Source organism: Lagopus muta, chromosome 15, assembly GCF_023343835.1.
Source record: "Lagopus muta isolate bLagMut1 chromosome 15, bLagMut1 primary, whole genome shotgun sequence".
In the NCBI taxonomy this organism is placed as follows: Eukaryota; Metazoa; Chordata; class Aves; order Galliformes; family Phasianidae; genus Lagopus; species Lagopus muta.
The window spans coordinates 13,604,652-13,621,508 of record NC_064447.1 but is presented as its reverse complement, the minus strand read 5'-3'; the positions used below and the strand labels follow the sequence as shown (position 1 = coordinate 13,621,508).

Genomic DNA, 16,857 nt, shown 5'->3' with positions numbered 1-16,857 from the left:
AGCTGGGAGATAATGAAAGCCACATTTAGTTGCTACTTCTCTGGGCATCCTGCATAGTTTTTCTCCATCCTGGTTGTCGGTTTATTTCAGCTGATGCACTTTCACCTTTTGCTTTGCTCCCTCCTATGAAAGGTTATCCCTAATTCCTCCCCTCCCACTTCTCTGTCCTGCCCTAAGTGCCTATCCCCTCCACTCACACCCATCACAGAGCCCCTTATGGCCCTGCTAGCCCAACAAGCCCACCTCCCCCATCCAGAGGCACAGAGACACACTCCTCACATTGACATTATATTTGCTACATGCCACATACTATTCATCATCATCTTGACCCTTAAATATGAAATCATAGAGAAGTGCTTAAGACGTCCTAATCTGCGCCCACAGACCCAAGTCTGCACCAAATAGATTCCTAGCAGATGTTTGTCCAACAGCCATCAAAAAGCTCTGCGGGGGGAGGTGTTCCTTACCCTGCTTGATTGGGCTGTGCACAGAAGTTGAGATATTAGGCAGTGGTGTGGGTGAGCTGCTACAGCAAGGTCTCGCAAGCCTGTGCACAGGGCTATTATAATGTTCCAATATTACTGGCCTTTACTTTTGCTGTGGGTTGCTGAACTAATATGAAATTCTGATTGAATTTGTGCTGCCAGTGAAAAAGCTGGAAATCAGTAAACACTGTGAGAGCAGACTGCTGGGAGAGCACCAGGCAAAGCGCTGCTACAGGGGGAAAAAAAGCCTTGAAGAAACACTTCAGAGCAAACAAGCTTTGCTCAACCCTCCAGAGTTACTGCAGGAACATCTGCATTCGTCATAGGGATCCCTGCAGCAGTCTGAAGCCATGGGTTATATATCCTCTAACGTCCATTGAAAGGAGAGGAGAAAAGCAGAGGAAGATTGTTTCAGGAGCTTTGCTCACGCCAATAAGGGTTATTCTGCTTTATGGGAAGTACCCTCAGACGCAACCGGAGCTTTCTACACAGCCAGTTTCATACCGTTCATGGGTTCATTTCCATGCACTTTTTCAATGTCTCTGGCAAAACCTCGAGAGCTGTCATCCTCCACAGCAGATTTTAAAGGAACTGCCTTGGCTGAAGCACACCAACGGCAATGCCCTTCTCGTTTCCTTCCAGCAGCCTGCATGCTGAGCTCCCTTCACAAACATACCAACTTCACAGGGCTCACACTGTTGCTTTGGCTGCAAGGAGGCCTTTTCTCTTGCAGTAAGCTTTCCCAAGAACATCCTGCATGCAGAAAGCTGTGCACACTATCCTTGCTCCCAGCCATCATAACGCACCTCAAGCTGTGCTCAAATTATCCTGGAAAAGCATGTGGTTCAAAGGAGCAGACTGGGGATTAGGACTGGAGATAGAAAGGGAGGATAGATTAAGATCCCATCTACTCAGTCTTCAATCCATCTTATTTCTCACCCATTAAGTCTCATACATGAGGCTTCAGAAGATCCACCCTCATGCTGCAGTGGTGGAGCAGTGACCAGGCAGTTTTACTGCTTTGTGACTTAGTTTCCCACACATGAGAAAAGCTAATTTTTTTTAAGTAAGTCATTAAGATGAGATGAATATCATTTGAATTGCTTGGCTGTTATTGTGATAGACTGTGCAAGCAGAACTAGCTCCAGGCACCATTCATTTTGAACAGGATGTAGTGCAAACCAGCTTCGTACATCAAAACAAAATCTAATTTCAAATCAAAAGAGTATTTCTGTATTTATTTCATTATCTTTCCATTAATGCCTTTACTTATTTTTCCTCCCTAAGAGGACATTCAATTTCTTGAAGTGATTCAACAAAAGCCTCTTTTAAGCCTTAATTTCCCTGAATGAAGCAGCCAATTTCTAGACTAAATAATGATTACAGCTGTCATTCATTCATTCAAAAAAACAAAAAGCAATCTCATTCTGATCAGGATCCACCTCTCAGCTTTGAATTTAAATTGAGATTGGCCACAATTCTTGACTATGGTTACTTCTAAAATAAAGAGGGTCTTGCTGCCTGCAAGAGACATGTGAGCTCTTTCCATTCCAAAAAGTCACATTAGACCATTTATGCTCGGAGCACGATTCCCATTAAAATGGATTTCAGTATTCTCTCCCTGGAAACATAAAGAATAGACACTAATGACACTAATGGATTAATCCAAGGAGAGTGCCACAATGGCCCCCACCTTGTCCCTGCTCCAATGGGTGTCCCACAGTCCTCCTTCCTTCATTCCTACACATGAAGATGCTCAAGTTGAAGAGAGTACACTGAAATCAGAAGAGGTCAAACCCTACAAACAGACTTCTGCCCATCACACCGTGCAACACAGCAGAACAGGCAAATCAAATGCACCAGGACTGAAGTCCAGAACTGCCATGTCTTACAGTATCTGCATTTAAGAAAAAGATACTTTTGAAAATACCTTTCCAATATTCACATTAGATACATTCTAAGAGCAACACGGAAAGGCTTGCACCACAAAACAGTTCTGAGCCCTGCATGTGTAGGGATGACACCGAAACAGCCATTATGGTAACTCAGATTGGACTGCAGTGTTACATGGAGGAAATGTGAACGTGCTTATGCAGCAGCAGATCTGGCAGTGGGATAATCCAGAGGCTGCCTTCCAAATGGTGCACCAACATTTTTCTGGCAAAGGCTCAAGAACACAACACTGTCAGCCTGTAACAGAGCTTGCTTAGTACAACTCAGAAGTACCTGAGAACACATAGAAGAGAACATTTGAAACGTGACATCAAATTCAGTATTGAGCACTGCAGATTTGTAGGAGCGAGTCACTGCTTTAACAAGCTGCACCTCTAAGAGTGAACATGAAAGAGTGTGACTTGAGTCCAACGGAGAACCTATTTTAATTCTACCAGATTTTTGCCCTGCAGCCAGACTGAAAGATTTAGGTCAACTTTAAAGAAAAAAAATAAATGGAGATTTTGATCACAGTTTACTGCAGAAACTTTGGACTATTCACAAGCCATTGCCTTTCCTTCTAACACAAGCACCGAATGTTGGGGCAAAGCAGTACCTTCACCGTGAGGAGATTCAAACAAAGCATCTGATTTATTCAGCCCAGCAAATGGCAAGTTGCAGCAGTCCACGTTCAAAGTATTAAGAGCAATGAAGAACTGTTTGAAGATCAGAGAGGTACAAAGGAACAGAGCCTTCCAGCTCCTTGCCTGGGAGGAGTGGCACAGGATTTGACTACAGAGAACAAGCAGCTTCAAAAGCAGCAAGTCCACAAAGTCCCCTTGACTTTTCCACAGAGGAGGAATCATTTAATTGCATCAAACTGAACCAGCTCCCACCCCCTCCTGCCTTGCCAGGAGTGACTTTTGTGTAGGAGTAGAAAGGAGACGGTGTATAGAGTCAGTCCTGTGACACCTAGAAGAACAGATGGCAGGAATGGTGGACTCCATCTGTTTTGTTTGCTATCCTGCACCAGCACTGGCATCAGTGTAGTTCAGTCTCTGCACATCAGCAGCTCCTCTCACCCTCTGCTTCAGCTCCCACTGCAGCGAATGGAGCTAGTTTCCTCACTGAGGCTATCTGGAACAACTTGGTACAAACAAAAGGAATTTGGAGGCTGGAACTGCTTCTCACTGCTATTTCCCAAATTGAGCATGAAGAACATAGCACAAAATAGTCTGTTGGGAAAGGCACAGCATGATCAGTTTTGAAACAGAGCTGTTGTCTGTTTAGAACTGAATGCCTCATTTCAGAATGGAGATCAGTGCAAAGCACTCAACACCTCTTCCATAGGTGCAGTGCTCACTGTTTCCATTTAGTAAATATTTTCATTTAGTGTGGGTTTTCTAATCAGTTTCCTGAGGGGTCAGTTTCTTATTACTTCATTTTTACATCCAAGGGGTAGCACTCATCTAAATCCAATAGGTGTTGACAACTGGGAAAGGGAGTGCTTTTCCTATAGCCCCCAGATACGCAGGCCAAAGTACCACTCATCACTCACACTGCAGTCCAAAGGCAAAGGCTTACCCTACAGTCCCATCCTACAGCCCTCAGGGTCAAGTGTGGATAAACACCCTTTCTGTTCAGCAAAGGTTATCAGTTCTATTGAGAAATAGTCTTCCCTTCCTGTTGGACATCTTGGACTTGCTAATTTGCTTCAAGTCCATAAACTCATCCCTCCACACACACCACTCCTGCACACACTGCAAGCAGTGGAGTTCAATGACATGAAGCTGGGATGAACTGGTCTTTCCATTCCATCATCAACACCAACAAATATTCAGTCCAAGAAAACTGGTTGGTGCCTTGCAGGAAAACAAAAAGCAGTATCACACAGGTCAATGGGATGATTTAGAGCTGGCACAGAAGCACCGCTTCATTACCTGCTGCTTTCTAGTTCACGCTGACCTCAGGCCACATCGGTCATCATCACACACTGAGGAAGATCAGCTTTCTATCCCACTTAGCTTACTTAGATTTTAGACACACAGCAGTGTGAGCGTTTCCAAATAAAACAGCATCAAGCATTTGAACTGCAGTGATCGTGGAGTGTTGAGTTTGTTCCTGCCTAAGAGAAAGCAATATGACAGCAGCACAGCCAATCTGAGGCTCTGCAGTCATTTCTATGTAGGTAGCTACAAATTACAGTATGCTCTGTCATTCTTTACCAAATACAACATTAAGCTGACAAATTATACTAATACAGTAAGATTTTAAGGTGTATCCACACTTGCAGCATGTGTAAATTTCTCAAATAGAATCCGATGTTTGCTAATATGGTACGATCTAAGTTAATAAGATCAAATTATGGCTGATCATACTACATTAGAGAATGTCACATCAAATTAGTCACTTTCAGAATTATAATGAAGCACAGAAAGCAACCAAAAATAACTTTTCCAACACAAGCAAGCAGCTAAAACTGAAACCTGAGCCAAATACCAAGTCTCTAGAGAGCACTCCCTGAATTCAAGGTTAGCAGGGTTTTCTCTTCAGCTTCATTTCATAGGGCTCTCACACACAATTTAAACCCAGGTTTGATTCAGAGAAGGGTCTGATCTGAAGATTGCTAACAGAAGCTGGAGGTAAGGAAGGAAAGGAGGTGGCACAGCACAGCTGGTTAAGGTCACTGCATTGGTCCCAGGTGGGAGAAGCCACAAAACCCCTCCATTAGAGCTTTGGAAAGAAGCAGCTGCTTAAAACATCGTTAAGCTTTCCTCCTTACAAGTGTAACTGGTCAAAACTCCAGGCTTCATAGGTTGGTTTCCTCCCCCTCCCCACATCTGTTGCTGAAGCCAAGGACTCACTAAGCACACTTTTCATATAAACCCATTAATGTGCGAATACAGAGCTTGCCTGCTGCAGACACAATAGGAAAAGATCACCTGTTGGCACAGGAGGGCCCACGCCATGCTGAGGAACATGGTGTGTACAGACATCCCTGCCCACGTACCACAGCCCCATGGAGCTGCTTTTCTCCTTCCCCCTCTCCAGCCTGCAGCTTCCTACAGGCTTCCTCCACCTACCAACACACAAAGAGCTCTCTGCAAACACCCACGTTAAAGCTGACATGCCACAAATCCCAACTTACCTCAACAGGATGTCCATAATCTCAAAGCCAACCCTAACACGAGGATTAGGATGGAGGGTCTCTTGCACACCTTTCCCAGTGCTTTCTATGGGAGGAGACCAAACCTGGCACGTGGCAGCAGCCCTCAGCACAGGAATCAGCACTGCAATAGAGCCACACTCACAGCAACAGCCCCTCCATCAGCTATTCGAATCAAAGTACAAAGGAAAAAAGCAGCCCAGAAGAGCATAGAGCAGGAGAGCTTTCTTCTGCAAGGCCAAGCACAGCCTTGCTGGTGGGGAGGGATTCTACCTCGTTTATGCTATTGGATAAAGCAGAGCCCAGGATCGCCTCAGCCTTGTGCTGAGATAAGGGATGTCTGAAAGAAATAATGCAGTGATCCTGTTTCTATCCTTACTCAGCTCGCATAGACCCAACATCGCTACAGGTGAGTCCTCTGCATAGATCACCTTTGTTCTCCACTGACTAAATTAGTGGAGCAGAAAACCTAGACCTTGCAAACAGAAACCGGGGAAGCAAAAGCTGAAGTGGCAGCAAAGATCTAACAGAATGTTTCTTAAAACAAAAACAACACACACAGAAGAGATGCCCGCTGCAGAAAGGAGGGATTCCAGCTGCTTTTTCAGAAAGGTGGAACAAACGTTCATTGCTGTGACCTGTAGCATATAATATTATTTCCCATTATTTAGTATATATTGGCACATGCTTCAAAGGGCATTTTTCCCCACAGTGGCTCTGCCAACCCCCGTTGCTCATGACTTTTGTTTATTTGCGTGATATTTGTTTCTTTTTAAATCCAAGCTGTCTGCATGAATTTTAACTCAATTATGGGTGTTTGTATAAGGCAGTCTGCTGAGGGACAAAGTTGTTGATCCCCAGAGGAAGCATTGTTCCAACCCTGCCTGTATTTCAGTAGATTAGGATTAAACCAGACCTATCATCAAAACACACTCGCTACCATACAAGCCTGATGTGTGCTTTGGTTTGAATGGAGTTATGATAGACCAGCCTTTTGTTATTAGCAATTATGAATACTTCTGTTGGATTCCTGTATGCTAATAGACTAGGGGTGCTCTGTCATCTGTAAGCCAATATCTGTGTTGTTCTGCATTTCCTCCTTCTAATCTTTCCTCAGTCCTGCAGGGTTTTAGCAACACTTCACCATCATCCTGTTATGAACCTTGCTCTCCCTCAGGCACACAGTGGTTTCGTTGGGTACCTGAGCATCATGTAAAGATCAACCTATGACAACATAAGCTCAGCCAAAGGACGAACACTTTGACTTCACTCAAGACAAAAACAAAAGCACATGGGAGGAGGGGGGAGCGAAAGAAAGGGAAGCATTATTTGCTGCATCTGCTCTGACACGTTCTGCAGCGCAGTGGGTTGAGACCCACCTCAGCAGGACAGGAAGAACTGTTTGCCCCAACAGGCAAAAATCTGTCCTCCTCATTAAATCAAATCAAACAAGAGGTTCCTCCTCTCACAACAAACAGGTCCCCACTTATTACATACGTGAGCACCTTCTGAAATATTATTTGGTTGCCTACACATATGATTTAGAGATGTTTTTAATGACCTCTGCTGGTAGGACCCAAGTGCCACTCTTATCACCTCACTCATTCACTTGAAGAAGTCATTCAGATACAAGAGCTTGCAAGTAATGTTTTCCATCATCACTTAAGAGAGCAGAGTTCAGCTTACACCCACTAACACCGGAGTAAATCAGGAGCAAACCACTCAAGCCAGCTTTCTATATGCCATCACTTAGAATCAAGAGTTTTAATGTAAGTACGGGTTCCAGCTAATTAAGCACAATTCAGTGACACCAATACAGTAAGCATGCATTGCAAAGCTGGCAACAAAGAGATCTCTTGGCACAGGAGGCAGCATGTGCTGCTAACACACAGTGAATTAACAGCACTTTAATCAAAGCCAGCTTCCACGAGTCACAAGCCCTCTCTACTTGCTTTTGGCTTCGGTCTTTGGTCACTTTCCTGTTACACCCAAGCCCATCTCATAAAATAATTCTGTTATGACCCCCACACGCCATCAGCAATCAGCAAGAACAGAAATGCAAGCTCCTCGTATTTTAGTTCATGGTCACAACATGTGGGACCACAGCCAGTCTCTGCCAGCCATCAACTGGTCTTAGGAGGGTTTCAGAACACAGCTGTAAATAGATTTTTTTCCTAAAAAGGCAAATTTAAAGCTGAAAATTACTTATGTGAAATTGGCTTAAAATACATCAGTGCCAAATAAAGTTGAACACAACCCAAGTGTTGTTGTTGGTTTTTTTTTTTTTCTTTTTTAAATACGGTTGAAAGACCACACATTTTTTCTATGGTTAAGTTTTCTGACAGATTTTCAAGGCAAAAACTGATTTAATTAGCCCACGCCCATCAGCCTTGAGTGAGAAGTCCTTTCAATCATCTCCAGCTATTACACCTTAGGATTTAGAAGCAGAAATAAGACCGCTCCTTTGGGTTCCAGATCTGAGTCATGATTACGAGTAAGACAATTAAAACCGGTCTGTTAACTGCAGAATTCTGACCAGTTCGAAGATGGAACCACATCAAGGCTTTTCTTTTAACACCCCAGCACCCACCCAGAAGCAGCCCTTCCCCCGAGGTTGCACTCAGCCAGGGACAGAGCTGCCTGCATCGTGCCACACACCTGGGAAACGACCAGCACTCAGCATAATTTACAGCACAGCAACGTCAGATTGGGCAGAGCATCCCAGCTGCGGGCACAGCTCCGGCCCCGCGCTGCCTCGTGTCCCGGCTGGCCCAGCACAAACATTCACATCTTCACTACCTTCAGCATTGCTGAGCCATCCATTTCAGCGCTTTCGAATTATGGGATATAAGAGCATTTTTAGCCTTCCTCTCTAAGGAGCAGCCTTCGGTGACCGCCACGATGGAGCAGCACGTGGCTCCGTCTGTGCAAACCCACGTGCAACAGCACGGAGCTGCTGCTCCAATGGCTGCGCTCCGCCGTGCAAAGCATCACCCCCTGCTGCCTCCGCAGCAAGCTGCTTTCAAACCTCCAGCCACTCAACTACTACTCGCTTTCAGCATTGGACGCCAGGCAGGCCTGGGGTTAGGAGGATAGAAGGCAAGGTTGGGGTATAGCTTTGGATGGCTTTTGAAATTCAAATCGTTCTCGTTCCCTGCCCAGGCTAACCCGCAACACGCTGAACAAAGTGCAGCCCATTCCCTAGGCATCTGCCCCAGGGTGGGGCTAACCAGACCCATCCAGCATCTGCTTCCTCACACAAAGAGCCTCCCTTACACACGCACGCTGTTAATTAATGAGCCCCATACAGCCAATTGCTCCTTCCAAGAGACAAAAAACCCCAACATGACTCATCCTTCATTCACACTGAGCAGAGTATTTCTAAGGCACAAACACAGTAATCAAAACAAAGCCCTTCTCCCCACCCCTCATCGGTTTGGAAGCCCCAGCCGTACCTCACGCAGCTCCTGCCGCCCGATCCCATCGCACAGAGCAGCCATCGGAACGCAGCCTCCATCCCTGCAGGACAGACGTGGGCAGGTAGCTCTGTGTTACAGCCATCAATAAAAGCACCCCAACTAAAAGAAGGGCAGAAAGCTGAGATCCGGAGATGCCCTTCAACAAAGCTTTCTGCTAAGATCTCAGATCTATTAGACTGTTTCATTAATGTTGCTTTCTTTCTTTCCCTCCCATTCCCCTCTTGTCTTTATCTCCTGATCCGCCTTCTCCCTATTTGATTTTTCTCTTTTCTAATAGAGATACAAGAAGCAAACAGCTCCCTACCATCAGCAGGCCTTCAAAAACAAGGCAGCGAGGTTTACAGCACTGCAACAAAAAGGCAACTTCCACCATACGCTCATTTGTTTAATACCAGCCACCCTCATAAGGGAGATGAAGAAATGAAGCATAGTTTTCTCCCTACTTTAAATCCTTACCAAATTCAGCTTCCGCACACCACAGTTCAGCCAAGCAGGACTGCTGGAGAAAAGTCATTTTGTGGTGTGTAAGGGAATCCCTTAATTAATGGCAGCTGTCCCTGTCCCAGCACTCCCTGCTCTGTGCTAAGGGCATGCATGCAGCTGTGCTCCCTCATATGCTCAAGAGGAGGACTTAACCCCTTCCTTGCTAACCCCAAATGAAGGCTTCTAAACCCATAGAGCAGACAAAAAGTGAACGAGACCAATGGCATCTTATGTAACCTTGTGCACATGATTGTTATCAACTTCACAGCTGAAACGGATTTAATTTCCAAATAGAAACTATTGCCAGACCTTGCTCTTCCCCTGTGGAGTGACCACACCACATGCCATTCTGGTTGCCTGTTTTAATTTCAATTCTCTTATTTTCTGGGATTTCATCACCTGGCAATGAAGTGCAGTCCCCTGAGGTTCCCAAACAGCGCTGAGTTTGGTAGCTCAGTACAGCTGCAGCATACAGAGTAGAGATAACAGATGGTAGGTTTGCATTAGCGTGGTGATTCCCATTGGGCAGGCACTTTAAGACAACATCCCAAAGACTCCCAGGTATTCTACAGGGAGGTTCAGGGCTGGAACCTGGAATGTTCAGATCTCTTCAAAACTATTTCCCTCTGTGTCCAGTAATTGTAAAAACAAGGCACCAGGGAAGGCAGCAAATGTGGAATGAACTGTGCACTTTCATTGGGTTAATGTGTTAGCTAGAGAAAAGAGGTGCGCCCCCATCTCCCGGAGAGCACTTTGCTCTCCAGCCTCAGGGTTCCCAGGTACACCAAGTACATCCCACGTCAGAGCCTCAGGTCTCATTTTCCACCATGCTGCTCTGTGCGGGGGCATTTCATTGTTTTACAAAGATAAATCCCCATGTGGAGTTACAGAAAAAGAGTTCTGTAAAAACCAGGTTATCCAGAGGCAATCAGGAGAGCACTGAGTGCACTGCCAGTGCCACCAAGTACTGCGCTGTCACTGCACATGGATGTGGGTGCACAAACTTCCCCCCTCGCATGGAGGCAGAGCTGCATCTGCCATCAGCACATCTCAGATCTGGTTTGGGACTCGGTAGCTGCAGGATTGCACTGCAAGCTCCTGCGCGCTGTTTGGCAGCAGTGGGCATCATTGTAATGCAATGAGCCTGTAGCCCTTTGCTTTGGGAAGAACAAGCTGTAAGTGTGCTCAGCACACAACCTCGCTGGGCTGCAGCTTTTATTCCACATCTGGATCTGGTCACCGAGGAAATAAAGCACTGTAAATATATTTTGAAAACACGGCTTGTAAACACTGCAAGAAATGATTATTGTCTCTAAGTGACGAAGAAGAAATGCATCGTTTCATTAACGTGAACCATCTGACCTCAAAGGAGGAAAAAGCAATAAATGAAGAAAGTGCTATTGCATACAATTGGCTCGATCCTGACTGCATGGCACAGAGATCTGCTGCCATTAGGGTCACACTGAGTGTGTTGACCCCACTTACAGATGTAGGAGATGGATGATCCTTTTGTATTTCTGAACGGTTGGATTTGCAGGGACTTAAAGACTGTAGTCAGGTGGATGGCAGTACTAGAGGCCTTCTGGTAGATGGCTAGATGGGAATAATTACTTTAATTAATTTCTGGGTCATTGCAGGTATCAATTCTGGTGCTGTGGCCCATTAAGTCGGTTTGGTTTATCCCATAGTTCTTGGTCATTATTAGCTCAGAGTCAATAAGCCACATTGCACAATCATAATCAATAGATGAAAAAGAATTCTGAAGGAAAAAAAGATAAGGATGGATTTTGATCTCGCTTACATCAATAATTTCCCAGAAACTGGTGGAATTCCCTGATGTAAAATCAATGTGAGCAAGTTCAAAATTGAGTTGTTTTGCTTTGTCAAGAAGATAAAATGGAGAGCTTGGATTGTGCCTTTAAAGTCAGACATTTATAGATTAAATTTTATCTGCAATATCTTGCACTCCAGAGATTTTCTCCTCATTTATAGGCTTAAAATATCTGTGTTCAGAAGGAGGAAAAAGAGGGATTTTGCACATCTGACTGAAATAAACCTTTGATGGTACTTCAGGTCAATCACCACTCACCAAAATACTTTCTGTCATTTCATCTAAGATGGAGATTTGGTTACACTATTTAAAAACATTAATATTTTCATTTAGGACCCAACATTAGCTATATCAGACACTTACTCTCTGTGGTTTTAGCATTAACCAAACATGTAGCTTGGCCAAGATTTCACCCATGAGGATGTGAATATTTCAACATCTTCATCCATCATCATCTTCATTGACACCACCAAGCTGAGTGGTGCAGTTGATACAATAAAAGAGAGGGACGCCATCCGGAGGGACCTGGACACTCTCAAAATGTGGACACATGAGAATCTAATGAGGTTTAATGAGGCGAAGTGCAAGGAGCTGCACTTGAGTCAATGCAATCCTGGGTACAGATACAGACTGTGAAAAGAACTCACTGAGAACAGCCCTGCAGAGGAGACCTGGGAATCCCAGTGGACCAAAAGCCAGCAAGGTGATCTTGCAGGCTGGAAATGACTGCATGAACACAAGATAATTCTGCAGGCAGGGGAGAAAAACAAGCAACCTCTGTTCTTTGTGATGGGAGGACTCCGGGATGCCAACTCGTCTGCAGCAAGCAGCTCTACAGCTCAGGTTGATGCAGCTCAAGTGAGCGATACATCACTGACAACAACTCTGTGTGGGAGCAAAATGCCCAGCACTGGGAGCTCTCTGCTGGACAGTTATTGCTGCTGTGAATGCTATGCACTTGAGGGCAACAACACAAGTCTTGTTATCAGACATTTCCCATTGGTGCATGAACCCAAACTCTGCTGTAAGCAACAGCTCTCTTGCACTGCAGGTGTGTCTGTTACTGATACAGGGCATATATACTGATATATGATTGACAGACCCTAGATTTTAATGTTTTGTTTGTTCTTCTCTCAGAGAATAATTACGGCCTTCCCTCCTTTGATTCATTAAATCAAACCTTGTTCTCAGCACAACCAAGAGAATTGCCCACTGGCTATGCTTGCTCCTGTGCTGAGACCTTGTCAACTCGTTTTCAGCCTAAAGCAAAAACTTCTGGCTGAGCTCATCAGCTCCTCGGCATCAGGGCTAATAATGGAAATGGCAATTTGGGCTCTCAAACAATCTGCTTGCCCTGCAACAGCACTCCCAGCACTGCAGCAGAGGAGCACACATGCCCTCAGGCAGTGTGAAATGACCGCTTCCCCGTGACAGCCAAACCTCACGACGTGGTACAGCCGTGTGTGTGCTGCTCTGATTTGTTTCATAGGCAAATAATTAATTTGCAGTGACTGACATTGTTTTATCCCCACCGTCACTGACATCTTGTCTGACTTGCATCGTGTGCCACAAACTGCTTATCTTCTTTGGCTGCTGATTCGCCCTACTCCTTCTCCTTTAGTATGATACTCATTACAGCCTGCTCTCCTATGCTGAGGCCAAGACTCCTGCTGTGCTTCCAGGTAATGGATTCTATTACTGAACAGCTCAGCTGGGGAGGGGAGAGGAAAGAAGGAAGGAAAAGCCTGGAGAGGGAAAACAGCCAAGTTGCAGGACTTCTGGGTCTCTGAAACAGTTCCAGAGTTCCTTGGTGTTCTGGAGGTCTTTCTGTGCACGATGAAAGCACTGGGCTTTTGTATTGTTTGCTTTATTTTGCAATACTTTATGATTCCCATATATTCTGAGCTGTGCTGATTTGTGACCAGTATTTCATTGCTACCCCGGGAGGAATTTTCTCTGAAAACACAGGAAAGAAACAACGCCCTGATGCAAGAACTGCAAATGAGTAACTGCCACCAGACCATGGCTTCTGTTATTCACCCAGCTCTTGCAGCATACTCATGACTGCAGTATGTGATCACCTCCCAGAATGATAAAGTGAAAGTAAAGGCATCTCTCTCCTGCTCCCTCCCCTTCCCATTTACCTTCCACATCAGCTCTGTGGGCTATCACACTGGGGAAGGGCCACAGCCTTCCCCAGCCAGGGAGGAAAGCTCTGTGACTAAAGAGATGCAAAGTGGATGCAAAACATGTCAGCTAATTCCATTCTCCAACATGTTTGATAGAGGAATCCACCTAGTACCAAGCACCTTCAGTCCCTTGTTTGCAACGAAACCAATAGATGGTACAGATTTAAATCTTGTTAGGAATCAGGACTGCAGTCCTTCAGTGTCTTGGGTGCAGGCTGTAAGGTGAGGATATCAGCATCACCCTGCCATGCAGGCAATAATCTATCCACGCAGATACAGAAAGCACTCACATGCTGAGGTCACAGGAGCTGTAGGTATATCTAAGACCAGTGACTCCATCTCCTTGCTCTGGGATTATTTTTAATTTTCAGGGATACAAACAAGAGCAGTTTCTCATTATTCATATCTGAAAGAACCTTCACAAAGCCAGTAATTCTCTGAGCACTAGAAATCAGGGGCCTGATTTCCTATGGATTTGCATCCCTATGCCAGGACTTTCTCTGGGTCCTTTAATAAGCACTGAATTCACGACACAGCCATTCTCTTAACCGGGCACTAATAGGATTTCTCTTCTGCACCCAGCCACCCACAGCCAGGAGATGCACTGTGCTCACTCTCCTCACCTGTCCATAAGGAGCTGCTGAGGCTCATTTCTGCTAAGACATTGCCTTTGCTCGTTTAAAACATTCATGTCTTCAGCTGCTACAGTGGAAAGAATACAGAACCTAATACAATTAATTTTCAAGCCAGCTTTACTTACATCAGAGCAAAATTACTCTTTGCTTTCGATTCTGATCTCCCAGCATACTTTTGTCATTTCAAATTCTGTTTGTATATCCCTGAAACTATACTGGCATCAAATCAGCATAAGATAAGCGAGAATCAATTAAGGGAAGTTTAATCTAAATCACTTACAATTGTATTTATCAGAACCTTGGGTTCACTCCACAGCACTGAGGCAGTTACAGCATTCTCACCGCAGCTGGTAGAACAGCTCCAGATGTGCTGGCATGGATGAAAGCAGATCTGCAAATCTACCCATATCTAGGGGAAGTAAAATCCTGGTTTCAACTTTAATTGGCTGCACAGGGCAATAACTTCACCAAGAGCTCCCTCTGGGACCAGAGGCAGAGATTCCATCCACATACAAGAGAGTTTTTCTTCCTGCCCCATATTGTTGCATGAAAGCAGCAAAAGCTAATCTGCATTGGGATGGGGCTGACTGAGTTTACAAAGGCCTGTCATAAAGAAGCATCAACACTGAGAAATGTGTAAGTGCCCAGTTTTGAGCAGAAGTTTTTGGGGCAGCTCACGTTTCTACACATTTTTTTCTTCAAATGCAAATTGACCTCTATTGGGGGTGCACACAGAACCACATCTTTCAGACAGCTTTCACATCAAGGTGTCAATTTGTGAAGCTGAGTTCCTTATTCTTGGCTACTAACTCTACAGCTGCCTCTCTTATGAATATATTATAATGTACCAATTTATATTCAGAACAAAGAACCCAGGGTTATCCCATCATCAGAAATCCTTGTAAGCTTGATTGTTTTTTTGTTTCCATCATGTAGTAGGATTATGGCTTCCGTAAGAAAAACAAAACAATTTTTGCCTTTTTTATTTTTCCTCTCCCTTCTTTCCTCCCACGCTTTAATTCCGAAATAGAGAATACTTCATTTTCTTCTTCTGTTTTTTTTCTTTTCTTATTTATTTTAAGGCATTTGTTGCACATTACAGGCTGAGTGCAATGTGCCTTTCCCCACACAGCACTAACCTGCTGGCCAGATGTGTGCTCTGGCACGCTGACAGTGCTGGTTCACCCGCAGGACAGTTTGGGGCTGATCTGATCTGCAGGATGGAGTTCATGTGACATCAGCCAGCACCAGATAAGGGTTTCTTTCCAACACCTCTCCCCCCCCCAAAAAAAAAATTATAAGGAAACCAGATAAATTCTAAACAATTTCTGTGAAAGTGCTGGAGCATCTACTGGAGGTGCTCAAGCAGGGAGCTCTCACTCGCATGAAGCAGCCAAAAAAGAATCGTGTGTTTCTTCTCACAGGTGCTCAGATGTGTGACTCTCCCACAAGACAATGAGGTGTGAGGTGACACCCCGGCACAGCACCACTTGCCAGCATTAGGTGAGCATTTATCGAGCTAGCATGATGCTGTAACTCTCAAGGTGATTTTGTTTTTCCAATGAGAATTTTCAAGACGACACCAAATCCTCCACCTCAGGAAACTGTAATTTCTACTGAAAAAGCATTTTGATGGAAAACACCCCTACGCTCAGCTCTTCCTCGCCTGAATGCTCATAGGACTGGAACAAACTGCAGTGCTTCCCCATGGGTGATGGCATCACCGGAGGGCAGAACCTCACAGCATTTCCCATACGGAGCCACGTGGACCTGTGGGGCACAGAGCTGTGCGTGCTGAGCTCTGCCCTGGGAGCTTTCTGTTATGTACTTGTTTATAAAGAAACACGCTTTAAGTGCTTTCTCCATGCAGGCCCATCACCTCAACATGCAGATGGAAAGGAACAGTGCTTTGGAAACTTTTGTCTACCAACTTAACTTTGTTCACCTTTTTTATTGCTTCCTCTCCTCCGGTGCCTTTGCACAGCAAACTCCTTAAGCAACACCTCTGGATTTGGAGCTGTTTGGGTGTAGCTGTGCATTTTTACAGGGTGCTCCACCTCTTTCCTGGAGCCTTGCCACAGCTTTGGAAGTCAGAAGAAAAGAGAATGGAGGTGGGAACCCATCCAACTGTGCGTTTGCATCAGATAATTCTGGAAGGATTTCATCCCCAGACTGTGCTTTGCCCAGGAAGGAGAATATATGTCATATCTATAGAGAAAAAACATTCCACAGAAAAGCTGGAATCGAGAAATAGCTTCCTACGTAAAAGATTCCACACTCATAACCCTTGTGAATAGAAGAAAGACTCCAGCTTTAAAATAAGCAGTACATAGGGGTAGCAAAGATCCTCAGGTTCATTTTCCAGAACAAATTTCCTTTCCCTGCTCCCACATTCCTGGGCTTGCTGGCTTTGCTGTGCCTCGTTCCATTCATCCCTTGCACAGTTTGCAGGGATCTCCTGAATGATGCCACCCAAAATGTCTGGATGCAAATTGTCAGTGATCTGTACAACGCTGACAACGTGAGCTATTTGAGATACTCAGCATTCAGTCTTGACATGTAACACTACAGGAAGGAGCAGTGAATGCTGAGTATTTCTGTTCATAAGGAAACAAAAATAGAGAAAACCTAGGCTTCTGGCCACTGCTTCCCTCCCT

General features: G+C 44.9%; 1 long non-coding RNA gene across 4 annotated transcripts in view; it reads right to left on the bottom strand.

Annotated features, from left to right (window-relative positions):
• Positions 1-9,594, bottom strand: part of LOC125700739 (uncharacterized) — a 104,506-nt gene extending 94,912 nt beyond the window's left edge. For all 4 annotated transcript variants that reach the window (XR_007380041.1, XR_007380043.1, XR_007380044.1 and 1 more), the window contains exons 1-2: positions 9,519-9,594; positions 9,039-9,102 (exon numbers count right to left, since the gene is read on the bottom strand). This is a non-coding gene — a long non-coding RNA (uncharacterized LOC125700739). The remainder of the gene's footprint in view (positions 1-9,038; positions 9,103-9,518) is intronic.
• Positions 9,595-16,857: the final 7,263 nt, after the last annotated feature.